The sequence below is a fragment of the Cloeon dipterum genome, chromosome 3 (assembly GCF_949628265.1).
Source record: "Cloeon dipterum chromosome 3, ieCloDipt1.1, whole genome shotgun sequence".
Lineage (NCBI taxonomy): Eukaryota > Metazoa > Arthropoda > Insecta > Ephemeroptera > Baetidae > Cloeon > Cloeon dipterum.
The window spans coordinates 32,509,143-32,534,525 of NC_088788.1; the positions used below are offsets into that span (position 1 = coordinate 32,509,143).

General features: G+C 41.2%; 1 protein-coding gene across 1 annotated transcript in view; it reads right to left on the minus strand.

The window, feature by feature from the left end:
* LOC135939541 (uncharacterized) overlaps positions 1 to 23,713 on the minus strand; it is a 77,046-nt gene extending 53,333 nt beyond the window's left edge. The window contains exon 1 of the mRNA XM_065484005.1: positions 23,483 to 23,713. The gene's annotated coding sequence lies outside the window, so the exon portion shown is untranslated. The remainder of the gene's footprint in view (positions 1 to 23,482) is intronic.
* Between the last annotated feature and the right edge of the window lie 1,670 nt (positions 23,714 to 25,383).

Genomic DNA, 25,383 nt, shown 5'->3' on the forward strand with positions numbered 1-25,383 from the left:
ACGTTTTACCGCAATTGTGGACTTCCATAAGCGAAGGGAGGATAGAGAATGAAAAACTTTCGGGCATGGAACGTTCATTAACTGGTATTATACGTGTTTTCACGTTTGAAGGCGTGACATAATATACACACACAAAAAAAGGAAATTTTTAATATCCTTGAGAAAGTACGAAAATTTTTGTAAAAATGTTGTTTAATGTACAAAATATCACTGGTATGCTATATGGAAAAGGACATTATTTGCCTTACCATTTATATATTATAAAGACAAGGAAAGATTTAAGATGCTGAAAAAGTTTTGGCTTGTTAACAGTGTTTTAAGCCACCAGCAGATCGTCTCCATCCATTTGCAAGTTTTCGCCTCATCCGCTCTGATTTCGAAGATAGATTTGCTTCTATAGACGTGCATTTTATAATTGATTGGACCTTAAAAATTATTTATAAGTTTTTAGAAACTAAATTTACAAATTTTTGAGAAAATGGATTGTTATAAAAAATTGGTTCTGCTGATTTTTAAGCACACTGAGAATAATAAAAACAAGCAGAAATAAAATAATGCCATACACTTTCTTATGCTTGTGGATAATGGTGCCATTTGTTGACAGCTGCCAAAATATTCAAGAATTACGGTTTAAAATTACATTTCGTTGGAAGAGAAATAAATTAAAATGTGGACTTTTCAATTTCAGATTAAACGTCAGCAGATTTTCAGTCATATCATCCAGATCAGCTGGTGATTGATCCGGGAAATATGAACCGATTGAATGTCGATTGGCGAGAGTTTGTTCCTCCACCGCCCCTCGGATGGAGTGTGCAGCAATTTAGCCGCTTTTTCCGCGCCGTCCGACTTTGCCGCCGCCGCTGCTGCTGCTGACAACACAAACACAAGGCACGCCTGACGTGGAATAAATTATTTCTATTGATTGAGCGCTGCAAAAGCATTTTTTACATCAGTGACAGCAGCTATGGTGCTGTTTGCCAAACGAACTCGACGCGCGAGAGAGCTTCTATCTTTTCTTGCGCGTACATAGCGTTCGCGAAATCGCACACACGAGAGATTCCCTTTTTTCGTCTAGCCTTTCAGAGCAAAGAATAACACCAGGTCGTATACATTTCCATTTTCCTTAACTCTTTTGCTGCAGTGCTCTGCTTTGTGCAATTCTGGCCACTGTGATAAAAGCACTCGCCTCCCTGGCGATTGCGTCGAATTATTTTGCATTTCAACTAAATAGATATCGGAACGAACTGGGGCAAATAATGGATTTCCTGGTGCGGCGCGCTGGCAGATCCGTTCACGCGTTTTTCACTCGTCCGATACGGATCAAATTAATCTCGCAACATTTATTTCTCCTGGCTGACTCGATCGGCGCCGCACTCTCTCCCTCCAATTTCAGCGCGTGAAAAATAAGTCGACCCGTCGAATATAATAAATCGATCCAGAATTGAAAGAGGAGAGAAATATCAGCGCTCCAATTAATGCGTGCGCGTTTGCCAGCGAGTTGCCGCCGATGAAATAAAATTTTTATATTCCGCACCGCTCGCACTCCACCGTCGTCCAAACAAAAGCACCCGCATACTGCTCTGCTGTACTGCATGACTGTGTTTTATGAATATTTTATTCGAATACACACGCTGTACTAACAATCGCGGCCTCAACGAAAGCAGCCAGCAGGCCTCGAGTGTGCCAACCGACTGGCTGAAAAACAGAGCAAAACTGCTGAAATGACGAAGTTGCCCAATTGACAGCTTCAAAAAGAGAAAATTGTAATGTCGATAGTCATCAAGCGTTGTTATTACTCCAATTGTTTCCTCTCATGCGTCGATTTCAAACTCTTTCCGCGGATATCTGCAGGCTCCTGCCACAATCTGTCCTCAAAGAAAATAGAGATTTGATCAGGGACTTGACAGACTTCATATTTATTCACCCGAACCCAAAAACGTGGCGCAAAAGGTTCCTCATCTCAACCTGACACTACTTCAATCATTATAAGTGGATCAGAATTATGCAATCGAAGAACATAATTTGTTTAGAGGCACGTGATTTTAGGCAATTAAAAAACTCTTGTAATTTTATTATTTATATAGCAACTGGTTTGCTATATAAAAAATCCTGTGATTTTACTGGTTTTGCAATTTTTTGATTTAGCAAACCGGTTGCTATAAGTTCAGAAAATCACAAATTTAGATAATAAAAATATTGAATGATTTTATCAGGTCCTCTTCTTTAACTCCATCCTTTTCCCTCCCTCATCAAAATTCGTCCTACGCTCAGAGCCAGCGGCGAAATTGCGTTGTGTGCGCTTTTCGTGCGCACATAGCAGGTTCCCGGCCGATAATTCGCTTGATTACCCGATCCAATCAAGAGCAGCTATATTTTGCTGCAGGTTGCGACCGATTCGGCGCGTTATACGATTAATTTGCATGAAATGCCCTGACGGCAATTACACTCGGCCGCGCGCGCGCGCGTGTTTGACTTGTAAATTTAGTCATTTGTTTGCACAGCTTTTTAGCTCCCTTCACATGCAGGAAATCGTTAAAATTATTGCGCTGTATACACAGGTTCTCCGTCTGATGAACTCGTTCACTCGCAAAATTAATTAGTGCAACCGAGAGGAATTTGTTCGTCTGGGTGACGGGCAATCTCTCTCTCTCTCTCTCTCTCTCTCTCTCTCTCTCTCTCTCTCTCTCTCTCTCCTCGCTTCTTACTGTTTGCTGACCCAATATTTACAGTCTATTTGTTACGTAAAGTAATTTGTGTCTCTCGCAAAATGGAATCCTTTACCATCACATCACGGCTCAGCAGAAAAACACAGACAGACGGACGCTATTGCGCGCAGTCTATAAGCGCGCATGTGGAAACGGTTTATTTGACTTGATAGCTTGTTCTACCCTTTCCTCCGCGCAGCAAAAACTCAACAAGCCCCTGCAGCAGATTGATTGTGAGTATGCGATGCGAGGCAAATAAAGTTCGAAATGGTCAAAGGCAAGCAAACCTATTTACTCGCTGCTCTTGACTTGTAATGGGATGATTTTCGGGCTTTGATCGAAAAATAATGGTTTTTCGTAAAACAAAGAACACTTTTCGCTCAAGTTTGCTCACAAAGTCGTCTGTTGTTGGCATTCGCAGAATTGCGTGGGACGTTAGTGAAACATTTATTCAGCTCCTGGCAAGAAATGGAAAAACAGGATGAACAATAATGGAACAAACATTTGAAATTGTCATTCGTGCTCATAATCACTCGCATCAAATTATAATTATGCAAATCAGGTAGAGGATTAAAGTCTAATCAAGCGTAACAAACACCTTCTATGAACAAGTCGCAAAGTGCATTTTGCCGAAGCGTCACGAATCGCCAGCAGCAGCACCTCAATCTCGCACCTGGCGTGACGAATTGTCGACAATACGGGCCGGGCACTTTGGCCCGCTCCCCCGACGTCAGGTACACGGCTGGCGGGAATTTGCATTTAAATTAAACGCTAAACTGCGCGCCGGGCCGCCGCTACGGCGCTGAGTGCTCGAGAATTAGTGTCCGCAGCAAACTCGAGAGTGAAATGATGTCGGTCGCTGAATAATTAATTTGAGTGCTGGAAATCATTTTCGCGTCAGCCAGCTACGCTGACTCGCATACAAATTGCCTGTGCACGCTTTTAAATCTGCGCGATCGAGAGGTAGGGAGGGCAAGGGCAGAGACGAAAGCTGCTGCCACAGCCAGCCGTTCTGGACGGAAACTGATACTCTACAGTGGTGGTTGCGGCCCTCCTTTTTCCAACAAGATAAATAAACTGTCGATCGCATTTCGTATATAAAACGTGATAGAAATGAAAAGTCAGTGCTGCGGTATTCTGGGCTGTTACTTTTTTATAATTTTGATTTTTTGTGAATCTCTGCTCAGCACGCCCGTGGGCCATGAGCTCACCAGGTCCCCGAGCGAATAACATGGGGCCTGAGGGGCCGCAGAGGAGCTTGGGCCCAATGTGGCCATCTTTTCGCCTCCACGCACCAAGGTTCATAAAGCCGCTGGGAAGGTGCGAAAACCAGCACCTGGCGAGTCCTCCCAGCCCGTTGAGCTATTTGAGCATTTTTGAGTCACTTAACTAACCATACCTTTTGCAATTTCTGACATAAAAACTTTATTTTAGGAAAAAGTTATTTAAGCATAAATTAATTATCCGTTTTATACATACATAAATTATAGTCACAGAGGGAATTTAGCAAAGTGAATATATTAATAAAAAGTTTCACCTCTCTACTCCATGCTTAAACAGGATGGGCGTTAAAATTTATTTTATTTTGCCCATGCTCGTACTGGATTACAGATGGTTCTGCCTCACCAGCAGAACCTTTTGTCTGGAAAAGGAATTTGCATGCAGGATTGAGTGGTGACATTATTTACCGAATTCATCACTCTTTTATTATTTTGCTCAACAATGACTGCATTCAAACGTTTTCGACGACAGGTGATTCAAAATTCTCGGCAGTGTAGAATTTGTTTAACATGTTCAATAGAACTGATGAGGCATGACTAGCTGAATGGCTACAGTCTAGCACGAGCAAAAAATCCAAAATAATTTTCCTCTCCTATGTTCAACTTTGCCGTACATCCTAATTCACAATCAAATTGTGGAGTAAATAAGCCTTTTTAATCTGATTGATGTCCAAATCACAAAAAAACATTTTTACACTGCTTTTAAATTAATTTATAAAATTTATTTTAAAGCAATTTTTGAAAGTGTCGTAAAGGGCCAACAGATGGATACAAAAATCATCCTAAGAAGATTATGATTTACGGTGACATTACTCCAGCGTCCCTTCATAGTTGTCATAGTTTAAGTTGCTCCTTGTTTGCTTGCATTCGCAACAACAAGGACCTGGGAATGAATGCCTCCTTTGGGAGCAGACAAAGTTGGGAATAGCCTTTGGGCCATCTTGACCGAAAGTTCATGATTCATGATCGCAGCAGATTACGTGTCTCCATACCGAGAAATAGGTCCGGTGCATTACGTGTATATTTACGACTGAGAACTGAGAAGCGTCGCCTTCGCGCGCGCGTGTTGTGCCTTCCAAGCTGCATTTTATGAAGTAGAACTCACACAGCTTGCTGCCGCAAACAAAGCGCTGCTAGACTGCTTGCTTGTTGTCTGCGACCGACAGCGGACGCTATTGGAAAAAAGGAAGAAAAGCGGCGCATTTTTATTTGCATTCCTCGCCAGCAAAATCGGTCGTACTTTATTTCTTGCGCTGCACTGGAAAAATCGAGGTTGGAAAACATCCGGCTCTGTTTCGGAGAGGAAGCGCGCACAACTCACCGTGTTCTCGGCGCGAGATATTTATTCTGTGCATCAGCAAAAAAATGTGCGCGAGCGCTTTCTCTGCTGCTCCTGCTAATATGAAATGTGGCAGAGAGCAGTCTGCTCGGCCAACACAATGCTCGAGCAGAAAATGGTTCTCTTGTGCTAATAGCCTGCCGCCGCTCGCTGTGCAAAAAAGGCCAAGAAGCAGAGTTCAAGTTTTGCTGGAGCGCGCGCGAGCAGCATCGAGAAAGCCTTATCTGCCGGGATAGAAGTGATGGGAATAATGAGTTTGCGTGGAAAGGAATCCCGTGAAGAAGATCGATCTCTTGCCGTGAAGCAACTATGTAGTCAGCGCTCGAGAGAGGGAGAGAGATGGCTCAAATGTGGGCCACACCATTTCCGAGCCGACGACACATTCTTCCAACAATAAAAGCAGCCGACAACGGAATTTGTGGCGGGCTGAAGCTGCTGAATATATATATTTTTCCACTTCATATTGCTAGAAGTAAATATCGTTTTCAATATCTTAAACGGTTTGAACTCGTTTGTCTCCCTCCTTGAGCCTCTGAATCTAGGGAGACACCTAAATCCTTCATCTCTCTTTCCTCGTTACTATCTTTTCTCTCCTCTTCCATTTCTCTTTTCAGTAGCCTCCAGTAACAGATAAAGAACCTGACATATGCTACACAAAAAGGAAATATTCAATATCAAAGAATCTATTAGTTGCATTTCGATACCATCAAGTTAACCCAAGGCGTATTATATTTGAGCATGTATGTGCTTGAGGGATTTATTCAATTCAATCTGTTGGTCTGAACCTCTGTTGAGTACAATTTGCACTTCCCAACGGAAAATTCATTTTCATTCATTAAACTAGAAAATAATAAGTCTGTAAATACTACTATTGTCAGGGTGCAAGCATTGAAAGAATGGATTCATTAGTTTCCTAATCGATTTCACTGAAGCAGGAAATTTCCCAAGGTGAATTCCAGATTTTATATTACTTCAAGAAGGGCGTGTTGCTTCGAATACCTTCCTTCGTAAGTGTCAGGATCTCAAATTTATTTTTAGTGACATATATATATGCTTTCAAAATTTTGTAGACTTATATTGATTATTCAATTTCGTTGAAATATTTAATACTTTGAATGCATCCTCTTGAAATTAAGAATTTTCCTTATATAAATAGATCCTCTGTTGAAACAAAATAATACAAACTATAACATTTTATGACATTTCATAAAACTTTTCTCGGTGTATTTTTCCTTTTTTTCTGTTCTAAATCAGTTTGTTGGGTACTCTTCCCTTTTTTGTGAGATACCAGCAGGTCAAAAAAGGTGGCTGAGGCTATCACTGCGGATGCGGAAGGACGGCTCACGGGAAGGTCCTGACCAAGGCCCTTTGTACGTGCACGGCGCCCGACACGGTGGCTGGCTGCTTGGCTATGTGTGAGCTCTGAGCTGTGCCTCCTTATCTTCATCAAAATGGAGCGATTCACGCGCGGGGAGGCCCGAGAGTTTTCGCAAAGCCCGTACTCACCCAGATGAATTATTAAAAGGAACCGAGACAGCACCGACAGCATAATATTATGCCTCCAGCCCCGCCTGCTCGCTAATAATTCCGTCGCTGATGGCTTGTTTACATTTTAAACAGGCGCCGATATTGCTCAAACATCGACCGAGTGCTGCGCTCTGCACCGCCGTCGACCACCCGTTTATTTCGTTTGCATTTGCTCCCCACTCTAATTTTGAATAAATTGCTCTCGGCGGCTCACCCATAACCAAGCTGCCATAGGGATGGGGATGTGAAAAATCCCTTTGCTGGCTTTGCTGCTATTTCTACTCTCGAGAATATTTCTCGGTTTTCTCCGCACATGCTTGGTGTTTGTCGGAATTTCGCTCCAACCTTTTCCATAATTAAATATGCACCTCCTTTGATGATCTAGCAACCCGCAGATTGTGAGTGACATTAACTTTCAAATAAAATTGCGGTCGATACATTGCTACACTTTCAAGCAGATAAGCGAGCGAGGATGGCCTTTTGACAGATATTGAAATTCTCTTTTGACGTGTCTAGACCGCGATTTTTTCCAGACCTCGAATCTGAATGTGCGATTTGTCACGTCCCCATTCACCTGGCGGGCGTCTGTCTCATTAGCTCGCGCGATTATTTATTCAGCGCGGCGGCCTTTGATTGCATTACATGCGACCAGCCCCAATCAGCACCAAGCAAAAGTCATTTCGGCGGGCTCATTTGCTGTGCGCGATTTGTAAATTTCCGACCGATTGCTCCTGCGTTTTCCGCCCGCGTGCTCACGCTGCCTGGGACGATTGATTTCTGGAGGACGCTCGAGACGACAGCGCTAAACAGAGGATCGGGCTGATTAGACTTTGAAATCCACGCCTTATGGCTTCTTGGAACTGTCACGCGGCTGCAGAGTTCGTTTGAAGAAGACGGGGAAAAAGAAGAGAAAGGACATTATCTCTTGTTTTAATCTAATTGGAACTTGCTCGATATCGCTAGCAGGAATTTCTGATAAATCGTGAAACGCGCTCTCCAACTTCTTGGCTATGGAGTGTCGTCTGCACGTGCGTTGACGAATAGCGGAATAACACGAGCGCCCCTTAATCTGCATAATCAGCAAAGCGATGCAGAACAAGATGAAGACATATAACGCGCCGGGAAATGAGCCGCGCGCCGCTCGCTCGGCCGTTCCAATTTCGCATTCACTTTGAAGCGTGCGTGTGCAGGATTATTCAAATAAGACTGCCGACTTTGAACTCTCCCACGGTCTGATGCGGCTGCAGGAGGGAGCAGAGGCCCGTCAGCTGCCAGCACCATTATTGCCAATGCAGCAACAAATTTATCTGATTCTACGAGAACGTACACTCTGGGTGGAAAGCAAAGCACACACAGCCCTCTCCACCTGTGCACCACTTTAAACTTGCAAGGGTAATGTGACTCCGGGCTGAGATTAGCATCGCTTGGTGTACAACCCCTCGATTTGCGGCTTTTGGAACATGCGGTCGACTCAGTAGCTATTCCGCGAGGCATGTATCTCTTGCGAATTTGTTGTTCGTAAATTATTTAGCCTCGCCTGTGGCATATCTCTAATTAAATTTCAATTTAAAGCCAAAATCGGCAGAAATACTCGCTTTGAAATTTTCTCTCTTGATCTTTAGGTTTTTTAATTTTGTAATGTGCTTCTACCTGCAATTAAAATACAAAATTTGCCCATTTGCTCAAAAAATTAGAGCGCTCGACCATATTTTCTTGGCAGTATTCAATTTTCTTTATTCGAAATCTATTCAACGAGGTATGATACTTTTTGGGGAAACTCTTTGCTGTGAGATAAAATAAGATTTTAAGTAGTGAGGCATACCTTCACCATCAAAAAAGCTTTTAAGCCACTTTTCTCAAAAGCTGTCAGTACTACCTAGGTCAATTTTGGCTTTAACTGAATCTTTGTGGATTATTTGATGCATTAGCCACAAGGATTTTCTGGGGGTTTTGCATTATCAATCCTCTTTAATCATGTTTTATGCTCGAGTTTTCAGTTTTCCATATTTATTTATTTTTAGTGTCTGCTGCTGCCCTATGCACGAGACTCGTAAGAGCGTGTATCAAATTTTCAAACTTTCTGCCCGTCCTGATATTTAAAATAAATCAATTGGTCATATTCGTTTTTTGGTATGTTCGAAAAATGATAAGTAAAAATTGAATTGGTCGCTGAAACAAATATTTTAGTTTGAAATGCCATCTCAATCTCAGCCTCCCCAAAGTAACAAATTTCGATCCTGTAAGCAAATTCCGGCTTTTAAAACGCTCTCAATCTGAATAATAACGCTTCACTGCCAATGAGATAAAAAGCAGGGCGTTTGGAAGCACGGCACGCATTGTTGGCGAGCTCATTAAAAGCGAGGCGAAAGTAACGATGCTGCGCGCCGCCGAATCCGAGTTGACGCACTTCTCTCGGCGCGGTTGGTGCTCGTTCGGTTGTGGCTGATGAGAGAGCGAGAGGAGCCAAACCGCAAACATCTCGAGTTCATTTGGCCAAATCGCCTCGCCCCGAACGACATCGCAGCCAATTACGTTGGCCGTTCGATCTGAAAGTTTCGAACACAAAGAATGAAAAAAATATTGATAATCGATCTGACCCGCTCAGTGCGCCAACCGGAATAATGCTAATCCTCTCACACGCACGAAAAAAATGAAATTCAAGCGTGAAATCCGCTCATAATGCTGTTATGACATCTTGGAACGCGACGAGACAAAACACAATGGACAGAAGCCGCTTTGCCGGTTCGCCATCGGAATTTTTAGCGCTTCTTCCTTCTCCTCTGCTCTTTCAACACCAACTTTCTTTGGGAACGCCACTGCGAGTCCGAAAAAATTCAGGTATATTGATGTAATTTGTGACTAAATTTTTAAAAGAAAAGAAAAACTTAATTAGTAATTGCAAAGATGAGTTTCTCTCATTTTAAATTTTTAGCGTTTTTAGCGTTAAATAAATTTTATTTTATTTAAACTATGAGCACGTGACAACATAGTTAAAATTTATTGCTTCAGTCGGTTATATAGTTCCTGCTTGTCACTTTTTGCCATCGTTCATGTAACTTAATTTTAATTCTGACCTATGTAATGTACATCATGAATCAATAAACAGCTGACTTTTGAGTTCCACCACGTTTCAAAAACTTGCTATTATGATATCGATATCACAAATTCAAATTAACACGCTCTCACATTGCACACATAATTTTTTAGATCATAAGTGAACACCAAACTACTCTAAAATTTAATTGAACTTTAATTGAAACTACCTCAAATAAAAAATAACAGTTTGGTCACCACATCTAAAATTAATTTATTGATTTGCTTATTATTGTTCTTTTTAAACGTTTGCTTACCTCTCATTGTGGCACTTATATCAGCTTAAACCATCTTAAAGTCGTTGGCATCTTTGAAAATCTCCAGCAAGTAGATTTCAACTTATTTTTGGTTTTGGCCAGACGGAGGCTTCCTCTACTTTTCTTTTTCTCTCGCCAGCTGCCCAGCGGGCTCATTTTTTACCCGTCCACCCTTTTGGAGCAGGCGGCCGGCGGAATTCAAGAGAGTCTCTTGCGTTTCTCACAGCAACTGTCGGGAGATAAAGCCGGGAATTGAAGCCGCCAGCCCTTGATGTACGAGAAGGCCGAATCCAATTTTTATACTCGACACGTCAACAATGCCGGCGCACAAACTCTCACATTCTGCCTTGATAAACTTTTTAAAGCGGCAGATAGAGAGTGTATCGCGTTCCATCATTCGGTGTCAGCACGTCACTGGCGGTAAAAATAACAACAATAATGAGCAAGCTCGGGCATTGAAGCACGTCCGCTGTCCCACCGAGAAGGCAAGAGACTCCCTCGGAACGAGGCTTTTATGCACCCCGCTTGTTATTTATTCTCGCGTGGTTGCATAATTCTGCTGCCACCGAAAACCAGGCCAGTGCGCGTCTTGTTTTACGGCGAGCGAGCCAAGGCAAATAATAAATATTGAAAATGAATAAATTTGTTTTATCGTTTAAAAACGTCTTGTTTCTCTGTCAGACGTAATTGCAAATCGATACCCGAGGCTTTGTTTCTTTATCCCGCTCGGGCTTAAATGGATCTGGCATTTACGAGCCCACGCAACGCTGCATGCATTGAATTTATTTGGAAATAAAATGCTCGCTGATAAGATTAATCAGCAATTTGATTGACACAGACTATAACAGAGGCTCGTTTCGTTTTACGAGATGAAGAAATAAAAAGAGAAAGGGCAGTGAGGATAATTCTGCGAAAGCTGTAGTATCACAGGTGGTCACAGGTGGTGCCTCTGTTCATTTAAAAATTTAGGAAACCTATGAGATGACTTTTAGATTAAAAATCTTTGCTGTTGTTATTCTTCTATTCAGCACATAAAATGAAATCTAAAAGAGTACAATGCGATTGGAGCTGAAGTGATCCCTAGCATTGTAAGTAAACGTTTTCCTCTACCGAACAAGAGTATAAAAGAAAAAGGGTGCCATAGAAGAAAACAGTTCTGTTTCGCATGCAGGAACTAGATTCTGGGCAAATCAGGGCGTTTCCTGAGATGGCTTCCAAAGAGTCGAACTGAACATATTCTGAAAGCTCTCGACTTGAGCAAACAAATCTTGCGGATCAAAACTAAATGGAGCCCGCGGGCGACGGTTAAGTGAATTCAATTATATCGGTCACTCGAGGGCTATCCTGACGCCAGGGTACAATTTCTCACCTGTTTTTATGGTTTTGTCTCACCTCAGGGGTGACATTCAGCATGTTCCGCAGGTCATAATTGATCGGCCGTGCAATTTAGATTCACCTGAACTCTAAAATTCCCTATTTTCAACATTTCACCCTCTGCATCTCACAAAATAAAAATTGCGCCATCTTGAACATGGTTATTCAACACCTCTACACAATCATATCAATATACCGAAAATCAGGATGAAATTGAAAAATTAGTAGACCATATCAAATATCTCGTTGAAAAGCCCAGGAAGGTTTCACTTTCCATGACTACGAACCTGCCGACAAATCCTCTCTGCAGACACTTTTGACCTACTTTCAGCTTTCGCCTGTGAACATGCGTTTCTCGCCAACGCTGCCGTGTTTGCGGCTCCAATGGAGCGAGCATAAATTGAAGCGCAAATCGGATTAAAGGCGGCGTTTTACTGAGCATGAGAGCACTTTGGCATGTATAGGTGCACGCATAATTGTGGCCCAACACGGCAATATACGCGACAGAGGAGTAAATTAATTATTTTTCACTTAACCCGTTCAAAAACATGCACGCGTGCTCGCACGGCAGCAGCGGAATTAATTAACAAACTTGCGCAGGTAACAACAAACTAATTACTCCAAGTAGTTTGCTCCCAGGCAATATTACGCTGCTTTAAAAGGTCTCGCCGCCACCACTGCCGCCTCGAGGAGAGTGTAATTAGGCTGGGCGCTCCGAATAGACGCATCAGGTACTATAAATGGGCACCCCCCACCCCCTCCGCAGTGCATAAATAAGCGCCGCTGTGGCCAGAGCCTGTCACGCGGCCCACAACTCAAGCGCAGAGCTGAATTCCTCACTCTGCAAAAAAGGTGAGAGCCCGACGTGTCGGGTGTGCTTCGGAATTTCCGGCATTTTTAGGGAAATTTTGTTTCTCCAAGCATGCACCCATCTGAAGTGTATTTAACGATAAGTGGTGCAAAAACGTACTGCATTAAAAAAAACAAGGTGATGACATTGACATTAATTTAAAGTTTATAAGACTGCAACTTGAATTTTGTATTTATACACTCTTGGCATCAGCAAGTTATGAATTACTCCAGCGAGGCGACAGTAAAATTTTAAGAAATACACTAGATAAAAAGTGCATGGATTTGAAAAAAGAACACACTGAAAATATTGAAGGAGAGAACCAAAATAATATAATACTCAGATTTTGCCAATTTTCTTGAAATTTAAGCGTTTGACTGGTTTTACTTGGCAAAAATAATGCCTCTCAACAAGATCTGTCGAACGGTCCGCGCGTTTTGACGAGTTTACTCGGCATTTTTACAATAAAAAAATCATATTTCGTTAACGCCGCGGAAATTTGGCCCATCTCTTTCTGTTGCATTTTGTTTTTTTGGCCCATCTCTTTCTGTTGCAATTTGTTTTTTTGGCCCATCTCTGTTTTGAGGAATTTTACAAGGGAAACAAAAAACTGATTAAATCTGTAAATGCTGAATTAAACATTATTAAAAATAGATATATGACACAGGAAGGCATTTCTAATCAATCTAGTAAAAGTTTTTCATCGTGTTCTCACTCAAAGCCGTATTTTTCGAGAAAATTGCGGGCAATGACTAGTAAAGCACCTTAAAAAAATCATGGCATAAGACTGCGGTGTCCATTATTTTGGCTTCGTTACTTCATTACCTTATTGATGAATCGATTTTATAGTATAAATTAATTATTTATTCACTATCTTAGAAATATATAAAATTTATAGCAAAAATTTGTGAAAGCAACAAATTTTTGTCCAGGGGTCTATGGATTTCGACGAAAGTTTTTTTTGCGCAATCTTGGCCCTAATTTACCGACAAAACAGTTCAGAAAACTCCAACTTTCTAATTTTTCGGGTTTTGCGGGCGTTCAAAGGTCAAAATGTGGGAATTTTGAGTATTTTGTAACTTTTCTCAGGGTGGTCCTAGTACAAAAATTAAAAAACCGTGTAACTCATCTTAACAAGGCTAATAACTTTTATGGTGATCTAAAAGTGTTAGGTCAAAGGTCAAGGTCATAAAAATTGATTTTTTTATTTTAAACTCAAAATTGAAAATGAACATATTAAAATTTTTTGTTTTTTCATACCCATTTTGTAGAGCACAAAAAATTAAGTTTGAAAAGTTAAAATTTGGAATGGCGTTGTCCCTCATTTTTTTAATAAAAAATGAAAACTTCGAAAACCCTTGTTTTTCAAGGTTGGTAAAAAACGATGATCGACTAAATCTCGACTTATAATCACCAGATTTTAAAAAACTGCACACCGTTAGACTCTTCTCGACGTCCCCAAATGCACTAAAGAGGTTTGAGACCCACCAACCCCCAACCCCCTTTTAACCCCCTCAATAACTTGACATTTAGCATTTTTTGTCTGTTTCAGCACCTTAGCACGACGTTGACGAATAATTGTCCTCTTGAAACCAATTCAGTTACTTAGTTCACTTCGAAACGAGTCAAACGGTACTTAATTTTTGTTAATAGGACCACCACAACCTGAGATTCGGGTGCACAAAGATTTTTTTCCAAACGCGATGCAATAAAATTCTGGATGATCAACCAAATCTTGACTTCTAATCATCTGATTTTGAAAAACCGCATACCGTTAGACTCGTCTTGACATCCCCAAGTGTACTAAAGGGGTATGAGACCCACCAACCCCCTACCCCCATTTCGCCCCCTTAATAATGTGAAATTTAGCATTTTTTCGGTCGTTTCAACACCTTATCATGACGTTGACGAGTAATTGTCTTCTTCAAACCAATTCATTTACTTAGTTCACTTCAATACGATTCAAACGATACTTAATTTTTGAAAATAGGACCACTACAACCTGATATTTGTGTGGCACAAAGTTTTTTATTAAGACGCGGATGCATTAAAATGCTCGGTGAGCACCAAATCTCGAACAAAACACAAAAAGGTGGTCCTATTTACAAAAATTAAGTACCGTTTGACTCGTATTGAAGTGAACTAAGTAACTAAATTGGTTTAAGGAAGACAATTACTCGTCAACGTCGTGCTAAGGTGTTGAAACGGACGAAAAAATGCTAAATTTCACATTATTAAGGGGGCGAAATGGGGGTTGGGGGTTGGTGGGTCTCATACCCCTTTAGTACACTTGGGGATGTCAAGACGAGTCTAACGGTATGCAGTTTTTCAAAATCAGATGATTAGAAGTCAAGATTTGGTTGATCATCCAGAATTTTATTGCATCGCGTTTGGAAAAAAATCTTTGTGCACCCGAATCTCAGGTTGTGGTGGTCCTATTAACAAAAATTAAGTACCGTTTGACTCGTTTCGAAGTGAACTAAGTAACTGAATTGGTTTCAAGAGGACAATTATTCGTCAACGTCGTGCTAAGGTGCTGAAACAGACAAAAAATGCTAAATGTCAAGTTATTGAGGGGGTTAAAAGGGGGTTGGGGGTTGGTGGGTCTCAAACCTCTTTAGTGCATTTGGGGACGTCGAGAAGAGTCTAACGGTGTGCAGTTTTTTAAAATCTGGTGATTATAAGTCGAGATTTAGTCGATCATCGTTTTTTACCAACCTTGAAAAACAAGGGTTTTCGAAGTTTTCATTTTTTATTAAAAAAATGAGGGACAACGCCATTCCAAATTTTAACTTTTCAAACTTAATTTTTTGTGCTCTACAAAATGGGTACGAAAAAACAAAAATTTTAATATGTTCAGCGAAAGTTTCTGAATGTGCGAAGGAACAAGATTTTTAACGATACTTCAATGCATGGGGTGGGAGAGGGATGAGGGAGGGTCACCCTCAAACACCTTTGGCTATCTAGGGACGATTAAGACGAGTCGAACGGTGTGCAGTTCTTTAAAATCTAATGGATGAAAAAATAAAAACAAAGCAATTATCGACGACCAGGACTGTGTAGGTATGGCGGAACAGCATCGCGCAAGGGGCTGAGCCACCAGAAAAGTGATGCTCTGGAGCGCTCTGGGAATTTTTTCCTACTATCTACCATTTTCAGATGGTAGATAGGTGTGTCTAGAGCTTATGGATACAATAAAAAATTTTCTGTCGCCATGTGAGATGGGCCAAAATTTCTGTTGGAGATTTTGCCCTTGGGCCAAAAAAACAAATTGCAACAGAAAGAGATGGGCCAAATTTCCGCGGCGTGAACGATTTCTAGTAGGGAGACAACACTCACAATCTGAAGAGCAGACAAACTTTGCAGCATTTTTTTAAACATTTACTGCACCACTCAGATAAATTTTGGCTTTTAGTCAATTCTGAAAGATTGATTTATGCAATGGAGAAGATAATTTTTCTGGATATCGTGGGATTATCCTCTTTTTATTAAAATCTGTTGATTTTTGCGTCATCATTGTCAATGTGAAATTAAATTCATAAACAACTTCTTTAGATCTCCGCCGCTGTGCAAAATCACAATTTTATAATTTTCTTCCCTTATTCTACATTTCTTAATTTTTATAATTGCTTGAAACATCGGACTAAAGACTTTTAAAGTATTCAATTCACTTCATTACTCCAAAACAACAATTCAATTCTTTTTTGTGATAAGCAGCATCGCAGCACTACAAATTGCAAACTGACAATGAGAGAGATAGATATAATTTACATATTAGATAAAGCATTATGAATGTTGCTGCGATTGAGTCACAACCACACAAATAAAAGTTGAGCAATAACTCTGTTCCACTTGGTGAGCATGTAATTATTCTAAATGCCAGATTACATTTTACGTGGGAAGTCACGATTTAGCCTGAGCCCCTGTTTTCCGTCTGCGTTTGCCACTCGGAACAGCAGCGAGTCCGCCTTTTGCCTGCAGCGCACAAAGCGTTCCGGTGCGTGCGTTTGATACTGCAAATTATTGCCTCCGCCGCAAAGCCCCGCATAAAATAAACAACGGCAGGCAGCGTGTCGACAAGCGCCACTTGACCCCGCAACACACTCGCTCAGACTTTCGGAATGTGAAATGTGCCCTAATTCTTCCGCAGATGTAAGTTATGCGCGAAATTTCTGCGCGAGCCAGGCGCCAGGCAGGTTAATTGCTTTTGGGAAGTGCGGACGAAGGAAACGATAAATTTGGCTCACCCACGTGCACCTGCTCTGCTCGCGAAAGGGTTGGCAAGAAAGCGAAATTTATGCTCGCTTTAAATCCTCCTTCTGCAGCTACTCCAAAGTTTCAGCCTATTTTAATAGAGGGCTCGAGTATGCCCAGCCGAGTGGATAAAATCTTGGGTTTTTACGGAATCGTTAAAACTTTTTGAGCAATGAAAATTTATTGAATACGCTAAATTAGAGGATTAACTTCATCGCACTGCGAAAGATCCCAAATTATTGCCAGATATTTTAAATTTTCAAAATTTATTTGGTCTAACTGTCAGCAATCTCGACGGTTTATTTAACTGGGCTGTGCAGAAAATATGATATTGCCCCTCATATTACTGCAAAGATTGTCTCTAGGTCTCCAGGAAAGAGATGACATGGATCGATCACTTAATCTAACTAGGTTGTCCCCTTGGTTTGCTTCCCTGCCGAAAATAATGGGCTCATTCGGTAAGGATATTTATGCAAATATCTACTCCCCTTCCCACCAAATCCAAGGGGTTTTACTTTTCTTATCTAGTTCTCTCTTGCGGGTTGTTCGATTTTTCCAACAGAATATACATCAAGCACCGATATTCGCCAAAATTAAAGCATGGAAATAATACAAAGAACTTGCTGTCCTGTAACGAGACCACTGAATTAGCATATATATGCTGGTCGGACGCAAATCCCGCTTTGAAACCAGAGCTGATTGGCATTCAGCGGGCGCGATTGCCACGTGCATCGAATTGAGTGAGCTCAATCAGCCGTGATTGATGGAAAGGCGTGAACTAATGTCCGAACAATGGGCTTTCGAATTGAGCGGCGTTTCATCATCTTTGCCTATCGCATATTCACACACAGCACGTGGCTAATGAGGTCTACGATCATCTCGGAATGCAATCTATGCGGTCTGGGAAAGCAATTTCCAAAGGAGAAGAGACCGAGAGAGGGTAAAAAGGGCTCCGTGCTTTTTTTAAGAACATTGGGAACGTTGCATGTCAGCCGGAATATTAGAAAATGTTTCTCTAAGTGTGCGTGGCAAAGTTCCTCTCCTGCGCAAATCTCTCTTCTCTTTTCTCTCCCTCTCTCATCTCTCCACGCTGCACCAGGGCAGTGATTTCTGCGCGGCTTGCACAAAATCCGATACGCAACTCGCGCCCACGCGAATTGAGAAAACACAAAAATCGATCGCGTGGAAAGGGTTGAGAACGCGACTTGTCTCCTTCCAATGGCGTTATTGGCAGATTATTGGAAAACTGCGAGCATTACTTTCGTAAGCCAAAATACCGATAACGACACGCGAGTTCAAATCAATTTAAATTGGTTCGTGAGTTGCTAAAAAATACACGCAAACCTAACGATTCTCCACAAAAGCGAGATAAAAATTGGATTTATTGTTTTTGCTTCCATATAAAAGTTTATTATTCCTAATCCTATGCCTTTCCGTGTGAACGAAAGAGGTAAATTTGTTCAACTCGAGTTTTGCTTTCCACCTTATCCCCTACGCAACTTACGTTGAAATTTATTATATCTGTGTTAGTCGGTACTGAAAAAATGGTATTATTTCAGCAGTAGAGAGTGCCTCTAGGGCATGCAATAAGTAACAAGTAAGAGTGAGTTGAAATCTGGTTCCTTTGTAAAAAAAATACCAAAATGTTTATTTTAATTTTTTAAATACTCGGAAGACTCAGATTATGTTTTAAAATTTAAGGGAAATCTATGTTTGAGAGAAACAACATTTTAATGGCAGCTGAATTCAATAAATTTTAAGCTTTAAAATACATTAGATAGAGTACATTTCCTCATCACGGAAGTTCCTAACAGACAATATTTCTCTCATTTTTTTCTTCGAATGTTTCAGTTAACTTTTGCTTGGCAGTGGCAAAACGAATGTAATAATTGCGGCTTCGTGCCTCCAGTTTGTCAATTACGCGAGCAGCGCAATAATTTAATTGTTATCGGACTGGATTTACTGCGACGGGACAGACGACCTCGCTCGCTGAAACTGCCCGCGTGCACTCGCTTTTCTGGCACACTTTTTGATGTTGTAAATGCTGAGCTGTGTTCCAGTTGCGAAGTTGTTATTACACTTGGTGAAACGGAATTAGCATAACGCGAGCACGCCCCGCCTCGTAACGAGCCTCTCAAATGGTTTAATTTACAATTACGAGCTGCGGAGAAGAGTTAAAAAGCCGTCATCCATATTGCGTGCTTTTAATTAGACGGATTTTCTTGCATATTCTGTCTAGTACTTCACGTCGTAAATGCTTTTATGGGTTTCAAGAGAAGACGTTAATTTTTAATTATTGCGACTGTTGGGTTTTTCAAGGTAATATTTAGCGAAGCTGAAAAAGTTCCCTTCAATTGCCATTAATATAGCTTTATTGTCTGGCGTTTCCATTCAAGACTCACAATCAGTATAAAAGAGACGCTGGTCGATGGTCAATCCCCTGCAGTCGGAGTTGTGGGAAAATAACAAATACAATTATTCAACATTATTGCGTTGATTCCTAAATATATGTTTTCCCGATCGGTGTAGATAGTATAAATTTACCCCGCTTATGTTTAAACTTGTAATAGTATTTATATTTTTCATCGCAATATCATTTTAAATCTCGGTTGGTTAGTTTTTGCTCAGGAAGAAACACAAACAGCTCGGCCTTTCAAAAGGTTATTAAATGCGTCGGCTAAAGAGGCGGCCACAAACATTTTTAATCGTGGCGCAGTTTATTATCGGACAGTTATCAAGCGACCGCCTGCGCCAAACAACTCAAAGTAGAAAATACCGCGGAATTTTTTAATAAACGTGTGTTCAAAATTTTATTCATCATAAGTGTGGGATGAGCAAAAACGGCGGCAGCAAACTTTGGAAATGTTTTGTAATAATAATTCCACGCAAGCGAGTTTGCAAACTTTGACGCGAGCATTCATGTCGCATATACACGTTCTATCACAGCACAAGCCAGAGCAAAGCTTAATGCAGATTGACAAGTTTGCATATTACACTTTCGCAGCAGCTCCGCCAGATATGTACAGGCGGGACTACAAGTCTTCCTCAAAGAAGGCTTTGATGTGTGATTTCCCTCTTTCCAAAAAGCTATTACGAATAAGTCAATGGATTTTAGGAATTAATAAAAAATTAATTTAAAGCATACGCTTTTTTATTTCTGTTTGGCCTACCGTCCAATCCTCTGTTCTGAACCAGCTCTACTTTTAAGGTAATTTCAAATTTGAAGCTACTCATCAATCAGTTACGATTTATGGTCATGCACACTTTACTGGACGTTCTAGTAATATTGAATCAAGTTCTAAAATGCAGCACATTTCTCAAACACTAATTTAAATTGTTAAAATGTTTTTATTGCGTTGTTATTCTTAATATTGTGAAATTTCAAATCCCAACTCTCTTATTTTTGTATATTTGTCAGAGAAAATTAATAAAGATTCAGAAGATATAGAATGATTCTAGCTCATTTCAGTTCTGACTCTCGCCTTCCATTTTTTGCTTTATGTGTATGGCATGGGATGTATTTGAAATATTAATGTTATATTTTTCGTTTCGTTCATTTTGTATTCACAGCATATTACAGAAAACATGTGCCATTAAATTTCACTTTAATGCTCGATAAATGGAGAGGACAAAAAGAGCTAATTTCATAAAACAGTAAATTTATTAACTGATTCATGTTTTTCCAGCGGTGATAAATTTTTCGATTTATGGACCAGCCTGTGTGCTTCCGCTGCGGAGCAGTCACAAAGGTCGGTACAAATTCGACAGCGTTGCTCTCACGTCGTGCAATTTCAATCCAAATTAATTAGCGCCGCGCGCGCCCGAGAGAGAGAGAGAGAGAGAGAGACCTAAAACACACGCGCGCGCGTTGCAGTCGGAATGGCAGATTGAAATCTCTCTGGCAGTGCGCCGCCTTTATTTATTAACAAGGCCACACATAAGCCAGCCATAGTCTCTCTCCCAGCGAGACGTGATTTGCACCAGGGAGATGCGTGTGATGCGATAATCAAGCCTGCTAAATATTTACTCAGCCTCCCGCCGTTTGCTTTGCGCCAGAACAATTGCGTTTCTTCAGCGAGAGATGCCGTGCGTGAAACAAGCATCAAGCCAGCCAGCCTCGCAATAGAGAACTTTGCATTGTCATTTTCCCAGGTGCCGCCAGTTAAAATCAAAATGCAGATTGCTGAGCCGGCAACCCGCGCAGCATTGTTGCGGCGCAGGTTGCTTACACGGCCCCTGCGGAAGACTATCGTGGACCTTGCATAAGTTCAAGACAAGTATGTACTATTTTATTTATTGATTTCATTAAATCTTTATTTACATGATAATTTTTTTTTAAAGAGCTGAGAAAATTTTGTTGTTGTGAAGCATGTATTTGCTTTGTAGAATTGATTGTGTGAAACAATGAGCATATATGTATAACACATTTGAGGAAAACATTTTTATCTCGTATCATTTTGACATCCCTCTAGAGATAATGCGTTTTGGGGTTTGCAATGAACTCAGTTATTTTTACAATCATTTCGCGTAGACCTTTATGCAATTTCAGGGTCGTGAACGACTATTTCATAAATTTCAGGGTGTTTTTAATAACTTTAAACCATTAAAAATGCGCAGGAAGTACACCGTGGAAATTCCAAATTTATCATAGAGATATCTGCACATATTAAGCGCTACCAGTACCTCTTGCCTGCCCTCGCCCTTCTAAATCTCAGGAGACCTGGAAATACCGACATTCTTGATTTACGTATGAAATTCAACATGAAATATAATTTCTAGGAAACGTTTAAAGTGCGTCATGCATGATTAATCTCAAAACTGACGAGCTGTTGAATTGGTCATTAAAATCGATTTAATACTTGGTAAGAAAGCCTGGCCTATGTGCCAGTTTTTACTGTATTTTTTGTATCAGTTAGGGGGGCACCATGTGCAATTTGTAGCAAAATCAAAAACAACGTCCTTACAAACGACCATCTCTGTCAAATTGAATGTCAGCGTGCGTTCGCCGGGAAAAAGAGGCGGTGATTCATGATCTGCGGCCGTGCAAAAACGTTAAAAAGTCTCCTTTTATCTTTGTGCATTTATTAGGGTTTTCGCCGGGTGCGTCGGCGGCGTTTGGCCTTTTGTGCGTCGATTTCTGGCTGCGGAGCAGCCGAGCCGTGCACGACCCGGTGAGTTATTCGAAATGAAAGCTGCCCAGCGTCGAGGCTCTCTCTCCACGACTCATTTACCGCCGAAACAGCTCCACAAGTTTGCGCCCTTGTGGGCCTGATCAAATTTTCATCCACTTGCCCGACCGACCCGCCGATCGACAACAAGAAATAAGTGATTTGGCCAAGCAGCTGTCGATGGGCTTAAACCGAGTGGATTTCGGTCTGTAATCGAGTGCTTTTTGCGCCGGCGAATGGAGAAAACTAAAAGCAGAAGTAGTTTCGATGGCCATGGCCGCTCTCCAGAGTCAAAACTCTGCGAAACCAAATTTGTTCGAAATTACGTTCCAACCGTTAAGACAGTCCCTGATTGCAATTAAGATGCTGCGTCGTTATTATATTTATTTCCAGACGTCAAAGAAATATGGAATGAATAAGTCTGTCGAGAGGAGACATATCGGTGGCAATTAGGCGGCGGGAAGCAACTCTTTTATCTTTCAATCGGGGGTGTTCGTTAAAAGTTTTAATTGAACCACTTTCACGTAAATCCGCAAATGTGCGTCTCGCCCTATGTATTTGCAGGATAATTTAAACGAGGACTAGAGTGACGTCAAAGGAATGTACACGGCGAGCAAACTTTTGGTCGGAGAGCTGATTAGAAGCCGCAGCTCTCTGCAGTGATCTTAGCAAATTGGCTCCGAATATGAAATTTTTTTTGCTAATCCCCAGCGGAGAGCGGGAAATGTGCGTAGTTTGCAAAAGGTTTAACCTTTTTACGGCTCTGTTCGCAATCGCAATCAGGTCTAAAAATGTCGAGTTGGGAGAAAGTCTTTAACGGATTTATACACACAAACTTTTCCGCATTTAAATTAGTTTCGATCGAAATTTTGTTTTTATTTAATTATTTGCAGAGAAAATTGCAATAAAATTTCCCTTGCTTTTAATAATCGGAACCTATCTCCATTTTTGTCAGTACGTTTTGTCATTCTCATAAATTGATATAAATTTTAAGTAACCTGTGTGTTACCCCAGGAAACATAAATGTTGTCACCTTTAGTGAATTAGTCACGAAGCAATTTTTTGCGAGGCACTCACGAGCAGAAGCGCTGCATTAAAAAGCGCGCGAGTGTATTATGCATGATTACGCTGGCGTATGCAGGGCGCGTTGAAATAAAAATGAGATGTACACACACCGAGTGTACCAAGTGGATGAGGTGCGCATGCAAATTCGCTATTTTTCCTCGTCCCTAGGGCACCGCAGAAAAGTGAGTGCCGCTGTCTAACAAGCGCTGAAAAACTCCACACGTTCCCAATACGTCTGACGAAAGGGCGTACAGAGCTGAAAGTCGTACGTTTACTTGATGGAAAAATCTATCAAATTAAATCGAATCGTGCAGCAGATATTTACCTCATTTAAAAAAAAATCAACTGTTGACAGTTTGTTTTTTTAATTTATTTTGTTTCATTTTGAAAACGTCATAATCTCCCCTAGTAACTCAATTATTAAGAGGAAAGCTATACAAATAAGAAAGCAAAACAAAGGACTGTTCTCTGAATTAAATTTTTAATTTGCCGGCCAAAACTGTGAATCAAATCAAAATTTTCAGTTTTGGCCCAACCCCGGTGTGAAAAGCGGCATGAAGTTGGTCCTACCTGAGTTGTCGAGTGGGCACCCTGATGCCTGAAGGTCGAGATCACAGAAGGTCGGGCAGCACCGTCGCTCGAGGCATCCAGCGGCACACAGCTGAGCGAAACAAGGGTGGAGCACGCAGGCAGGGGTGCAAAACTCTGCTGAGTGAAGGAGAGAGAGAGGAGTGAGAGAGGGATCGAAGCCAGCTGCTTCGCCCTGCTGGCCTACACAAGCTCGACTGCTTCGCCCGCCGTTCGCCGTCCGCCCCAAAGCAACCCTCTGGACCCGGCCCGACCGCTGCCGACGCCGCACGACGCCTGCAAACGCGGCGGCGCCACTGCTCGCTCGCTCCCAACTCTGCCCAACTACCGCACGAACCCTAGCGAATTTCTTTTTCAGTTTGCACTACTTCTAGTTCAGATACAGCATATGGCAAAACTCAAAACTTTTTTACGGCTTCGAGCAAGTTCGACAAAATTAATTTTCATTATTTCTTAGTATCTCTAAAAGAGACGTGCTTTCTGTACACCATTTTACATATTATTTTAAAATTGATTCGTTTTCTACATGGTAAAAATCTTATTGAAAAACTAGTCAATGTTCATTATTAAAACCATTTAAACATTATTATCGGTAACACTGTATCGCGTAATTCTTGAAAACGCAATTCATATAAATCTGGTTTTTAAATTAAAATTAAAGTAACATTAGACTCTGGGTCTGTGAAAATAATTACACAATCAAATTATAAGCTGAAATAACCAATAAGGTGTAGCTTTTAGATATATAAAATTGGCAGTAAAATAAACACCCTAAAAACGTCATTTTCCGCTTATCAAAAAGAAAAGCAAGAGCGAAATTTCCTCCGTTGGAGCTTCAACACGACATTCGAACTTTGCTCCCAGGTCGTATTCCCGACGGTGACATAAAATTTTTACTACCACCCGTTGCGAGAGTGTACGGTAGAATTCTATAAGGTGCGAAAAGGAATGCTTTCTACAGCCGAACATCTATATTGATCAACCCAATATATTTTTAATGTTTTATTTGTATTACAAAAATCGCAACTAGCTCAGCTAGAAATCTTTAGTTTGTGAAACACACATCAATTCACATGTGTTCCCTGACATGCTCAGCAAACTGTTTTATTTTCGCTTCTATATGTAATAAGGTTTATTTAAGAAACGGTAGAAAATATGTAAATCAAACACATAAATATATAAACTCGTTTTTGCCTTTACTTGGTCTGAATTTGAAATGAAGAGGATTTTCCTCCACCTGGCCTCCACAACGTTTAGCAACATTTGCCTAGTTTTTCTATGAAATCCTCCGTCGCAAAAACTTCTACTTCCAATTAATCGTGTGTTTAACATGTTTGCCACTAACGTCAAGGGCTAGACACTGATTTCAAGCTCGATTTCCGTCAAAACTGTTGCGGTGATCAGCCAGCGTGCTGCTGTTTTCCGAGTTGCGGCGAGGGCGTCGGCTAATCTGGGCTGCTGCTGGGCTGTTTTTCCAGCAGCGCGAGTGACGAGGGCGCCCGTTCGGCGCCACGACCGCTGCGGTCAACCCTTCCTTCTTGACGTTGCACCTCGCCGACGCCGCGATTCCATGAATATTCAATTAATATTTAATGCCAGCCCCGTTTGCTCGACGGATATTGTTAATCGAGTGGCTGCTTCAAGTGCGACTCAGTCTGCTGCTCTCTGCTTTTGTGAATTTTTAAGTTCGCCCTCCCCCTATTTCTGCTAATCCTCCCGAGACGCCTGCAATTAATTAGAAGGCAAGATGCTGAGGAGCAGTTTTACGATCTCTTCTCTGTTGAATTCATCGTCTGCAAGGGAGTGGCAAGGACAAAGCCCACCCCGGTTTTTATCTCCTTCATGTTTAATTTTATGCATATGAAATTTCTGATGGCGGTGGT